The sequence below is a fragment of the Neodiprion fabricii genome, chromosome 7 (assembly GCF_021155785.1).
Source record: "Neodiprion fabricii isolate iyNeoFabr1 chromosome 7, iyNeoFabr1.1, whole genome shotgun sequence".
Lineage (NCBI taxonomy): Eukaryota > Metazoa > Arthropoda > Insecta > Hymenoptera > Diprionidae > Neodiprion > Neodiprion fabricii.
In genome coordinates, this window is record NC_060245.1 from 13,210,040 (window position 1) to 13,222,782 (window position 12,743).

At 38.3% G+C, this 12,743-nt stretch overlaps 1 long non-coding RNA gene across 2 annotated transcripts; it reads left to right on the forward strand.

Annotated features, from left to right (window-relative positions):
• The first annotated feature begins 920 nt into the window (after nucleotides 1-920).
• LOC124186444 lies at nucleotides 921-11,638 on the forward strand. 2 transcript variants are annotated; one of them, XR_006871671.1, is made up of 4 exons: nucleotides 921-989; nucleotides 1,234-1,498; nucleotides 1,586-1,660; nucleotides 11,391-11,638. It is a non-coding gene; the product is annotated as an uncharacterized LOC124186444 (long non-coding RNA). The 2 variants fall into 2 exon arrangements; XR_006871670.1 differs by having other exon boundaries at nucleotides 961-989; nucleotides 1,126-1,498.
• Nucleotides 11,639-12,743: the final 1,105 nt, after the last annotated feature.

A 12,743-nucleotide genomic window follows, 5' to 3' on the forward strand; every position in this document is an offset into this window, starting at 1 on the left:
AAAGGATCCCGCTGGCTCTGTTTCATGTTAGACCACAGCGTTTTAAGTTGTGGCACTGTTCTCTAAGAGACTGAATATAATATATAAGAAAATTCTGTAGACTTTAATGAAGCGTCGAAAAATTTATTATCATATTTGAGTGATCAAACGTACAAAAAATATGGCCAATAAGTGAATTGAATAACTTACCGTCACACTGATTTGTAGTACACTATTGAATTTGTCAGCAATGTCTTTCCATGCTGACTCTTTCTCACGAAGAGATGCTCAGTCACTCTTTTTTTACTCAACTATATTTTTATATTTTTTCAAAATTTCTAGAAATATTTTTTTATCAACCACAATGTAATGCTTGCCGCTTTTGCCTGTCGGAGCCATGGAATATTATAAACCTCAAACTCCACACACCGTGAACTTCAAGTTTTTGAAACAAGGTTAGAAATGGGTACGGATCTGTCAAACGTCGGTAATACCTCCGTGAAGTTGGCCCCCCGAAGTTGTTATTTTTAAATCTAATTAATGCAATTCGTTTGAGAATTGTTTGAGAGGGTTTGAGAGTAAAGAAAAATCGTTTGAGAGTTAGTAGTTTTTCCGGAAAATTGATTTTAATTTTGGGTGTGAAGTTGGCCCCCATATTTTCTATCTCCTCAAAAAATGGACTTAGACGTTTAATTTGTTTTTTAATTGTTTGAGAATCGTTTGAGAGGATTTGAGAGTAGAAAAAAACTGTTAGAGAGTTAATATTTTAATTGATATTAAATAATTATTCAATGTGCGATTTCCCCTGGGATTAGAGCACTTCCGGTGTGCGCATTGTGTGTGCGCACTGTATATGCGCAACATGTCTGCGCAGTGCGTCTGAAATCAACTGTAGCGACCGAGATTGACGAAGAAATACGAGTTTCGAGGATGTGGATTATTGTAAATCGAACGGGTACGAGATGGACATGGAGACGAAGGTGAGCAATTTTCTCTCAATGACACCAATGGTAAGAGAAGAATTGGATGAAACTATTAGAAAAAGACACGAGCGTCGAAAACGGGAAACTTGATGAAATCTTTCTAACGCAGTGCAACAGAAAGTGAAATCTTTTATAGAACGCCAAAATTGATATTTACTTGCAGATAAGGAATAATGCACTCATAATTGGAAGAAACGTAGAATGTCGATGGGCTTATAATATATGTCAGCGATGTTCCTGTTCGTCTATCCCAAGATTTCTGTGTTCTCAGATCTTGTAAATCTTGGACCGTGCTTGCAACGATCTTGCGAACGATCCATGTTACTCGGCTAGGCGTACCATCCCTTGCCGCATTTACAAGGTAATTAAACTGTGTAGCTGTAGCTGTGTAGCTTTTGCGCGGCGACAAAAATTGTGGGACAAATACAAGGCGAAATCTCGCAAACACAGACCCTCGATGGTCGTCTCGACGGACATCAGCTATGGGACGCACGTTTGCATGAAAAACAGTCCAATGTACCAACGGGGAGCGATCGGTAATTCGCAATTTTCTAAAAAAAAACCATTTTAATCGTTTTTTCGACATTTTCTTTCAATTTTATCGCTGGCTCGATCGTTTTCAGGCTTCACCATCGCCAACGGCGTTCCCAAGGTCAGTCAGCTGCTCTTGGCCGCCTGGAACCTCGATTCAACTTACCGTTTTAAAATTTTGCCCGCTGGGTCTCTCCACACCGGAGAATCTGTCGATAAATGCGAATCCAATGGAAACGCCAGTGCCAGCGGCAGCAGCAAATCGAAACACAAGGAAACCGCAGATCATTTGGACATGCTGCCGCCTCCTTCGCCGGCCTCGAGCACGTGCAGCGATACCGGAAGCATCACCACGAGTCACAGTCAGTTTTATCAATTTTTTATTTCTTTTTCCGTCAAATCCTTCGAGTACACACTGGGTCATTTTGACCCGTTAAATTTTTTCTCTTCTGTTTCGTAAAAAAATGGATTCAAGCTCGCATAAATTCGCAACTAGAAAAAAGAACGAGGAATTCATGTTTTCCGGAATTGAATGATTTGAAAAACGTCTCTGGTCAGATCGATCCACTGTGGACTTGAGGAGGTTTCTTTTTTTTTCTTAAGCCCTTCGAGGACACGTCTGGTCATTTTGACCCGAAGAATTTTTTCTCACCGGTCGTTTGCATTGAATTTTGTTTTTCGTGAAAAATACATTCAGGCCTATAAATTCGCTGAAAAAAAAATCAAAAGTTCATATTTTCCGGAATTGAACTGTTTGAAAAAAGTTTCGGGTCAGGTTGACCCGATGTGGACATGTAGGATGTTTGCGCGAAATGTTTGCATGTTTTGCCTGAAAAAAATATATTCAGGCCCATAAATTCGCAGCAAAAAAAAAACGATTCACGTTTGCCGGATAAAAAAATCTTATTTTTCGGAATTCAACGATTTGAAATCCCCCTCGGGTCAGATTGACCCAAAGTGGACTGTTTGCTCCTCGCAAATTTATGGAGTTTGAAGAAAATTCAAATTTTGGGGTTGATTAAATTTTCCAGAACGCGAGAAACGTATGACCCCGAGGAGCAACGGAGAGACGGGTGCGATGACTCCACACCGGCAACGCCAGTGGCCACGACACCTCATCAGACGTCGATATTGACGCTGAGCGGAGTTACACCAACGAGACATTTGGTGTTTTGACATATTTTGATGAAAAAAAAATCGAAATATAGAAAGTCACTCTTTTCAACTTCAATTTAAAAAAGGTTGATGACCCACCTAGCTCGAATACTTAGAATGAATTTCTACTTCAGAAGGAAGCATAAAGATACGACAATAAACAATGTTAATAGCCACTTATTATTAAATAATCGAGCTTCTGTACACACTTCATTTTCTTTCATTTCTCTTATTGCACTCTCGCTTTACTCATTTCTTCTTCTTGTTCCCGTTACGAGACGATGAAAGAATCGACAAATTCTTCATGACACTCATCCTTTTTTTTTGCCTTTTTCAGTTTTCGGAGAGCTTGCATCGCATTCCCTGCTTGTCGCTGCTATTTTTACGGATGTCCGCATCGACGAACAGATGAATTCCCGGTCGACTAATACGGGTCATCGATCCATTACAGCCCTTTGTGAAACAGCGGAGTTTTGTAAGACGCGCCCAAAAGTTGAGCGCAACTTCCAGGGCGCCAAATCCGGATTTCGCCACTGTTTCGTGATTTGGTGACAGAAGGGCCGATGAATATTCTCGTCTGCACAGCTGCAAGCATTCTTCGGTTATGTGGACACTTGGTGCCGTTTTCATTGCTTTATCGACGAAATTGTATACGCTGTCGTATGCGCTTAAAGTATAGGACAGAACTTTATTCGCTGTTTTTACGTTCGGTTCCGGGACATACAAATTTAAAAGAACGCGCGCTCGATCGTTGTACGTTTTGCTGGTGACTCCCGTATTTAACGTGTTCACAACAAACTGGAGCGTCGGGTTCTTGCATTTTTTGATTGCTGAATCGTAAGCCGTGTGGCCAATAGCTCCAGATATCAGCACTTGTGCCACAGAGTTGAAAGGGCACGTCGACTGTACGAAGTACGTTTTGCTGTTCAGTTTAACCGGCTTCGATAATTTCGAACCATTTTCCAGAAAACATGGTTTCCTTTTTCTCTGTCTTGCAGCTGGTTTTGTATCAATTTGGCTGTCTATGTACCTTATTTCTGGTAATGCTCCGAAATATGTACTTTTTTTCGACGTCTCTTCTGTCTTCACTTCATTTTGTGGTTCGTGTGCTTCGTTTTCAGGAATGTCCTTACTTCGGCTATACGAATGATCCCATGCATCAGCGACTTCCACAACATCTTCTTCGTCTGCACTTTCAACAACAGCACCAATGGCAAATTCGATCTTCGGCACTTGGCCTCCCCAATTCTCCACAGACCACTGGTCAGGGTCATGCTGTGGAATCTGCGGAGTTTCGGAATCAACCTCGCAGTAAGAAGAGACATTGAGATCACCCGGTTCGAACCCTGCTTCTGCATTGCATTATCTTGCAGTCTTGGCCACGAAGAGAAGACTACCACATTCTATGTCTCGTAAGTGAGTAACCACAAAATTGTCAGCCCTTCGTAGACCTTTTTTTAAAATATTTGTTTGGAGGTCATTGAAGTAAGATTCAATGGGCGCGGATGAGGCATTATTATTCATTTTTGGCGTCGTGCAATTGGTCCAAAGTGGAAATTCCACGGCAAGTGGCTTTATCGACGCTATGAACCCTGGTACATAAAATGCATTCATTTCACGCCCTTCGTTTTCAGTTGTAGCACGTGTTTTTAAAATTTTGTCGACCCGTGATGGATTTTATTCCGCACCCATCACACTGACTTTTCTCATAATTTGAGAGATTATCAACTGGACGGAGATGTTTATTTTCTTCGATGTCGGTTCCAAATTTTCTTAGGGCAATGCCTTTTTTTGCCATTATCCTCTCCAGATGATTTCTAATTGCGAGGACACTTTCAACCTTTTCAGCAGCCTCGTTGTCCTTGATTGGAATCGCCACTGTAGAGTCCAAATATTTTTGGCTTGCGACAACGAATGTTCGCGTCAATAAAATCTCGAAATGGTTGATGTCCGAAGATTGAATCATTAACGTAACGGACCAGAGGAAGAATTGCTTCACTTCGATGTGCGTAACGACTTTCCAACATTTCCACCTAGACTCAGCATGAATTATGTGCGCAACGTCAACACGTAGGTGAGTATCTACCTTTATCGGTTTCCTTGCCACCAGAAGTTCAAAACAGTTCTGAATGTATTTCTTCAATGTTGTGTCGTTAAATTCCTTGCACATTCCATACAGGAGTGCTTTGGAATGATCGCATATCGCAAGCTTCGGTTTGGGCGCACCGGCTCGCAAAAATAGATGGATCTAATTCATGATGGAGTGCGCGTCGTGTCTCTCCGAGAGCATCTGGTGGATCGGAATAGTCAATTTATCGAAATTAATAACCATAGTGCACAGAAAAATTGGACCACATCTTGATTTGTCGTTTCGATCGATTTTTCTAACTAAGCTCCCTGTCGCATCAATCATTACCGTACTGATTGTGCTGTTTCTGCAGTATTCTTTGTACGCGTGAAACTGTGATGGACTGCGATAGACAACAACAAAAGGGGTTGATGCGATGTACTCAATTTTGCCAAGAAATTCTGGTTGTTGAGATATAGCTTCTAGCGAAGCATTCAAGTTTGTCTTGTTCAGTGGGTCGAGCCCCAAATTCTTATCAATTCGCTGTTTTTTTGCTTGCCGCAGAACAGGTGCATCTGCAAGAAATGGTGGCTCCGCATCCCCCAGAACCATTTCTTCCTGTGCCGTGCGTTTTCGGAAATTGGATGCACCTTCATGTACTAAATTTTTCAGGATCTCCTCTCTGTATTTTCCATTTAGAGGACGTTTCACCACTTCGTGCGTGATATTCCGAGTATCCCGCGTTAATACGTTCATTATAACACCGTCATTATTGGTTGGTTCTTTTTCGATAGTCACTTTTAGTTTATTTTAACACGACTTTCCTTTACATTGACCCTGAATTGTGACATAATTACCGATACAGGTTGGAGCTTTTGCAATTTTGGCACGCTTGAAAACGTATGCACATGGAATTTTCGTCTGACGTGAGATGGCAATCGGTACGATATTATTCCAGACTCCTTTCTGTAGCGTCGGTCGGCGTCAGGAGGACAGACCTGCAAGTGCAAGTAATATTGAAGAATAGGAATCACAAAATATTTTGCCTTATTATTTTGGCCCAATTTCAAGGTGGCCCTTGTAGTTATATTTCACTGACTGATTCAAGAAATTCATTTTTTTTTAAGATTTGCTTTAGAGAGAGAGAGCGCTTACAACAGTAGTACAATTGGGTAACATTTCGAATTTCAACTATTGGATAAAAACCGCGAACACGCTTTCTACGGAATCATAATAATTTTACTTTTTTTACAGGACTGCCAATTTCTCGTTGCTAAACAGCCTGGTTTGACAAAATTCAGTTGATAAACAACCTATTCCTATATTTTAAGTTTTTTTGTTCATTTTTGTACCAATATATTTCGTACAAACCATACTGCTCAGTCCGCCCTATTCATTATACTCCGTACATTAAATGGTTTGAAAATAAAAATAAACAATTTTTTAAATTCTAACGAAAGGAAAATAAAAAATTGAACTAAATTTGAAATTATAGATATTTTTAATGAGCTAAAAAAAATATTAAAATATCAAAAAAATACTATTTTATTAAAGAATTTGAATTTCACTTCCCAAAAAAAGAAACAAGCTTCAAAATATGAAAATATGTTGTAAAATTAAATGCCTTATTCGCTTAATTAAAAGAAAAAGTATCGGAGACGTACTCCTGGGTTTGATAGCATCCCATTCTTGGCTTGTGAGCTTGACCGTGAAGAATTCTTGACAATCTTCTGGTTCATTTTAATGATTTGCTGCGTAAAACTCGTCGGAACTTTCGAACGTTGTCGATTCATTTGACGAATACGAATTGCTCGAATTCGTGTCGGTTTTGTCCTTCGACGATGGAATCATTATCCCCTTTACCTTTCGTGCAAGGGAGAGAATATTTCGGCGATCCTGGACCACGTTGTTATAAACATTGTGAACACTCCACTTCTTATTTAAATCTTCGGAGATTTCTCCCCATATTTCATCCGAATAATGCGGCAATTCCGATGTTGCGAAGCGGGTAATGAATTTCTTCAAGCTCCGCACAGCTTCTTCCACTGTCACAGCAGCTTTCCGTGGCATATTGCGAATCAAGTGGTCTTATACGCGACTATGAAATCAAAAATAAATCCATCCGAAAGTTAAAAAAAATCATGAACACTCAGGAAGAACAACACAAAACTTGGGATAAATAACACAAAAAGAAACGCGAACGAAAAGAACGTGAAAAAAGTTATTAGTAATTAAAAAATCAATCATAAAAGGAATAAAACACTGAAATAATGATTATACGGAAGCTTCAAAATTTTTATAATAAAGTCAAGGGAGTTTCATTTATCACAGTGTCGCGTCAAAAACAAGACTGAGCTCGCTTCTTCTGAGCGATGAAAATTGTATGGCGCACCATACAATGTAACAGCGGACCAAAACAATGTTTACAAATTTCCATCAAATTGAATGTAGAATTAAATTAAATCTCGCTTTTTGCGAACATATATAACTTGGATAACGGTTAACGGTAACGGATAAAGATAACTTGGGAAAACGGTTGGGATACTACAATACCGCACTTATTGAATTGAAAAGGTACATCGAATCTTGCATTTCTGTCGTTCTTTTATTAAATTAGAATTTCGAAATTATTCTTCAATACTTTTCTTAGAACTATCGCTTATGAATTTTTCTACACTTTGGTAAAATGTTGTTGGTAAAAAACATTAGTCTTGCCGATATCGAGTTGGTGATGGTGTCGCAAAGTGCAGGGCGATGGATCAGACGTGACAATTTGTCCCTCTCGCTCCGTGTTACTTTTTCTTTTTCCAACTTTTGGCTATTTTTCAAAAACAGCGTCACGCTGCAATGCCATTTCCCTTTTTTCCATTTTTTCTTTAAAGTTACTAGAAATTTTGTTTTTTTTTTTCATTCACTGAACATTTTGAATTTCTTGGGATGAATCATTGAAAATTGAGAAAACTGGAACAAGGTCCGTCGATTCATTCTTCGTAAAAACGAGGAAGGTTTTTTTTTCAGGTCGTTCGAATGTTCGCCAAACATTTTTAAACGGGCGAGCCAATGCCTGAAAACATGTTGCAAAAATTGTGCGCATCCAAGAACATATTTCCAGCTTCGGAACTTCAGCTTCAAGTTTTTTACGGTATGCTGGACCAAGTTTATCACTCGAAAGAATTGAAAGGTTTGAGCACAGAAATCTATAAGGAAATCCGATCCAAGTTTTATGAACTTCTTTACGTGGAAAACACGGTAAAAACGCATGATTTTTTTTTAATAATGAGAAAATAAAAATATTAACCAACTTCAGAGTCGATAAAAATCACCGGAATTAAAATAATTCGAGTCAATCGAGATCGAAAAAATTTTTAACTCGATCGAATTTTTGCAATTTTTCAAAAAAAAAAAAGTTTAGTCGAACGCATCCAACAAAATATTCATTTTTTCCAAAAAAAACATTTCTTTTTATTGCATGCGAAGTTTACCGAACGCCATAAAAAGAAAAAATTTCCATAATAATTCAAGAAAATGGCGTAAAAAAAATGGGAAAAAAACATCAAATTTCTGTTTCTCACTAGGCATGGCAATTGAGATTTACCCACATTGTTGGATACGGAGCAAAATATTACGCGCATTTGATATCACGAGCGGTTGCTTCTTGGATTTTTCAAACGTATTTCCAAGCGGATCCATTGAGCAGAAGTTGCGGTGAGTGTTACCGTCGCGAGTGTCTTGCTCACGGTGGTGGAAAACCGCCATCGCGATTGGTCTCAGATTTCCTCAGCAAAGAAGCGAGTGCGACGAATTTTGCAAAGTCTCTCGTTACGGAAATCGATAAAGAAATCGACTGCGTAATGAAAAATAATAAATATTAACGATGTACAAAAGCTGTAAGTTCAATGAAGAAATTTTCTGAATTTCGCATCATCTTCGTTGTTCTTTTTCTTTTTCTGTTGTCATTTATTACAAGTACGGAACCGTGCTCTATTTACAATGTTGAGAAAAATCTACGAAATATTACAGAAAAATACGTTTTCGTAGTCGAGCGCATTTTTGTTTATTTTATTCATTTTTTATTTAATCATTTATCATTATTTTTACGAAATGGTCGAATTCAGCACGGATAATATTCGTTGAGAACTGGCCATCGTTGCTTCGTCTAATCTTCGCAGTGTAAATTCAGTGACAGCCAATTATTTGACACATTTTTTATCTTGTTCCTTTTTTCTTGGATATTCTCTCGCTAGATTGAAAATTAATCGACAACGATAAGCCTCCAGTTTTGAGATGCAAGTACAGAATTTTTTTTTCTTTTTACAATTTTTTTTTTCTCTGTGTTTTCGACCTTTCAGGCTCTTTGCTGTTTGAAAAAAATTTTCGAATCCTTCGTCACTGATATTTCACGAAGCTCGAAACTTCGTTGACTCGTTATTATTCGAAATGAGAATGAAAAAAAGATAAACAAAAAGACGTGTCACAATTAGCGCACTTGAACTCGCTCGAAAGTCTTTTATTTTTAATCCCTTCGACAATTCGAATCTCTTTTGCTACGAACAGCTAAAAGCAAATGTTTGTTTTTTGCACGAGCTGTGGAAAAGTGGCATTAAAAAATTCTTCACGTATGAATCTTAACAGCACGTAATTATTGTTTTATTTTGAAATCTGTTGATTTTCTCGAGGAGAATGTCTTGAGAACAATCCTCTTAATAATAATACAGAAGGGCAAACATATCAGCTGCATAGGTAAAAGAAAAAAAAGTAAATGGCTTTTCACTGAGCGCACTGATCGTTCGCGAATTCGATGACCGATTTCATCGTTCAATTTAACTCGCTCGTCGTTTTTCAGCCAATGTACTAAAATCCTTTCGGAATTGTTTTTTTTTTTCATTCCTCTTAACGTTCACTCGAGTTCCTCCGTAGCAGGAAAAACGAATGATAATCGTGCATTCTAATCGCTTCTAAACAATTGACGGATCTCAAATTCACCAAAAATCGAAGAAAATATCACTCGAAAGTCTCTCGTTCCTCGTTTTTTTCTTCTGATCTAATCGAGCCGGAAATCACTCTGAAAAGACGTTTTCGGACCGAAAACTTTTCGCTTCTCCTTTCTCGTTGTTCTTTCTCCAACAAAAATCGGATTTACCCGGTTCAACATAACTTTGGCAATTGGTTGAGGCTACGCAACGTAATTGTACTGATTAGCGTTATCCTTATCACGCTTCATGTAGTCTCTGTCTATTAACGACGCGATTCGCTCCTTAAGGTCGGCAGGCTGCGTAATGAAGTTATTAAAAAAAAAAAGTAAACACTAGAGTATTTCGTACGTCCAAGGATTTTCAAGAACTTTCAGAATTAACGAACTCTCGTAAATTACAAAACAAAAAAAAACGATGCATACAATTAATAAATCGCGAGAAACTTCGTTTCGAAATTGAGCAATTTGTCGAGATTTTTTTGATCCATCAAAAAAGTTGTTGAGCATTTTTTTTTTTTGGCAATTTGCAAAACCATGAAGCGGATATGCAAAAATAGGGAGAAAAAAATTCATTGACAGAATGAGAATAACGATAATTTGGAGAAAGAAAAAAGTTGATGTGAAAATTCTTACCTTGACAGGAAATTTGAGTTGATTGTAGAGCTCGCTCATTAAAAGATTATGCGTCATAGTTTTTCTCATTTTCATGATTCTCACTATGGCTGCGTCTATCTGATATTGTCGATCCTGATAGACGCTTTCTTCCGATCCCCATCCTGCGATTGCTCGTGCTCTTGGCTGCACGAGAAGAAAAGAATGGGAAAAAAAATTGATCAGAGCGCTTTCAAAATTATTTTGGATTTTTTTGTAGCCGCTTTGTCAGCCTGCTTGTTGTTTCTAACAGGCTTAGACATTGTACCGTCTCTGTTAATATTTCTCGAACTTGTGCGTCTCGAGCTCTCAACGATTTTAATGACCACGATCTCGTTGTCGATCAGTCTCTTGGCGGCATTAAAAAAATTGTCCCTTGCGCCAGAATCCGTCTGATAGCAGAAATGAAAAATGACGTCAATGATATTCAAACAAACTTTCGAATTTTCGAGTGCTCAGAAAAGAAAAAACGATAAATGCACGCGTTTGTAACACGGTGATAATTCAAACTCTGAATCAATAGCGATAAACTCAGAGAAATTGATTTTCAGTATTTACAACGAAAAAAACATTAATACGCCCACTTAGTGCTGACGGACGTAATTTTTTAGCGTGGGCGATATTCGAGTAGAGACCAGCAGTCCTTGTATAGACATGCTTGTGCTATAAAACTCTCTCTCCGCCTTTTATCCCTTCTGTTACTGCACTTTTTCCTCATACACGTTCATTGAGAGCTATACATATACCCGTAAAAAATTAATATTTATATCTATGTTTAAACACGCAGATTACGTGTCTCTATAAGCACGGTTGAATTCCTCAACCTACTGAACGAACTGTAACAATGACACTGGACCATGACTAAAAATTTTACAACAAAGCTATAAAATAAACGTCATTTTTTTTTTAGTTCTCACCATATCACGTATCGTTTCCCTGTGTTTATAACCCCTGAATTCCCACAAGCTTCAATATTTGTTCACAACTCGACGATGTTTGGCAAGATCATTGAAAAAACGTCGGATAGATTTATTATACGACTTTATTCCAGAATTTCTTTCGCTCTTTGAACATTATTGCTCTCGTTGGAATGTTGCTCAATTTTTTGAAGGATTAATTGATTTTGTTACTGGAGAACACACGATGAAACAGAAACGCCAGTTTCTTCGGCGCAGAACACTCACGACCAGCCTCCAGCTGATTTTAGATACACTGCGCATGTACACCGCGCATATCCATTGCGCAGGCCCGAAGTGCTCGGAAACTAGGGGAAATCATGGGGAAATCAATCACTTAATAATTATGGAATATCAATTTAAATATTAACTCTCTAACAGTTTTTTTCTACTCTCAAATCCTCTCAAACGATTCTCAAAAGATTAAAACAAAAATTAAACGTCTGAGTCCATTTTTTGAGGAGATAAAAAATATAGGGGCCAACTGCACACCCAAAATCAAAATCAATTTTCCGGAAAAACTATTAACTCTCAAACGATTTTTCTTTACTCTCAAACCCTCTCAAACGATTCTCAAACGAATTGCATTAATAAGATTTAAAAATAATAACTTCGGGGGGCCAACTTCACGGAGGTATGGGTAATACAGTTAAAGACGTTGTTGTGTTCATGAACTATAAAAATACTCAAGAGCTGCATGCCTATACGAATATCTTGCACAGGCTGAGAAATAAAATCCAAGCATCTTATTGGGGGATACATCGGAAATATTCCGAACATAACCGAACGTCGGATAAGACCGTCTCAAGCTCAGTCTTCGCCAAGACGGTCTTGAATGAAATAAGCTAGCGCTTGAGACCAAATTCTTGGCGAAGACCGTCTTGTTTTCCGACTATGAATACATAGCATCTCAAGACGGTCTTGAACGAACAAGACGATTTTCTCCAAGACGGTCTTAAGTACCGCCTTGAGACCTGACTATGAATACGGGCCTAAGACTTTATTGCTTTTCAATCGTGCTACCCAGATTCTCAAAAATTATTTTCGCCAATGCTGTTTGAATTAATAAATGAGCCTGGACGACTCTAGCATGAGCGTGGCCCTGCATAATTTTTTCTGCAGAGTTTGAAGCATAAATTCTCCTTAACATTTCTTTTAATCCACTTCCTGCCATTATTGTACACCCGATGCAACCAAGATGGGATAATAAAAGATGAAATCCACCAAGCCTTACCACAATATTAGACAAGCACGAGTCCTTTGAGGATGCAGCAAAAATTTCACAAGCTTTTATATAGAGAGGTTGATCAAAAGTTATGAAACAAGTTCACTGTTTCAATCTGTGACAATCTTGGGCAGCATAGTTGAGTACCGTAAAAACGGTATCGTGATTGCTCGGTGGAGAAGTAACAAACAGAAGCGGAATTACTTTATTTACTTTATAGGGA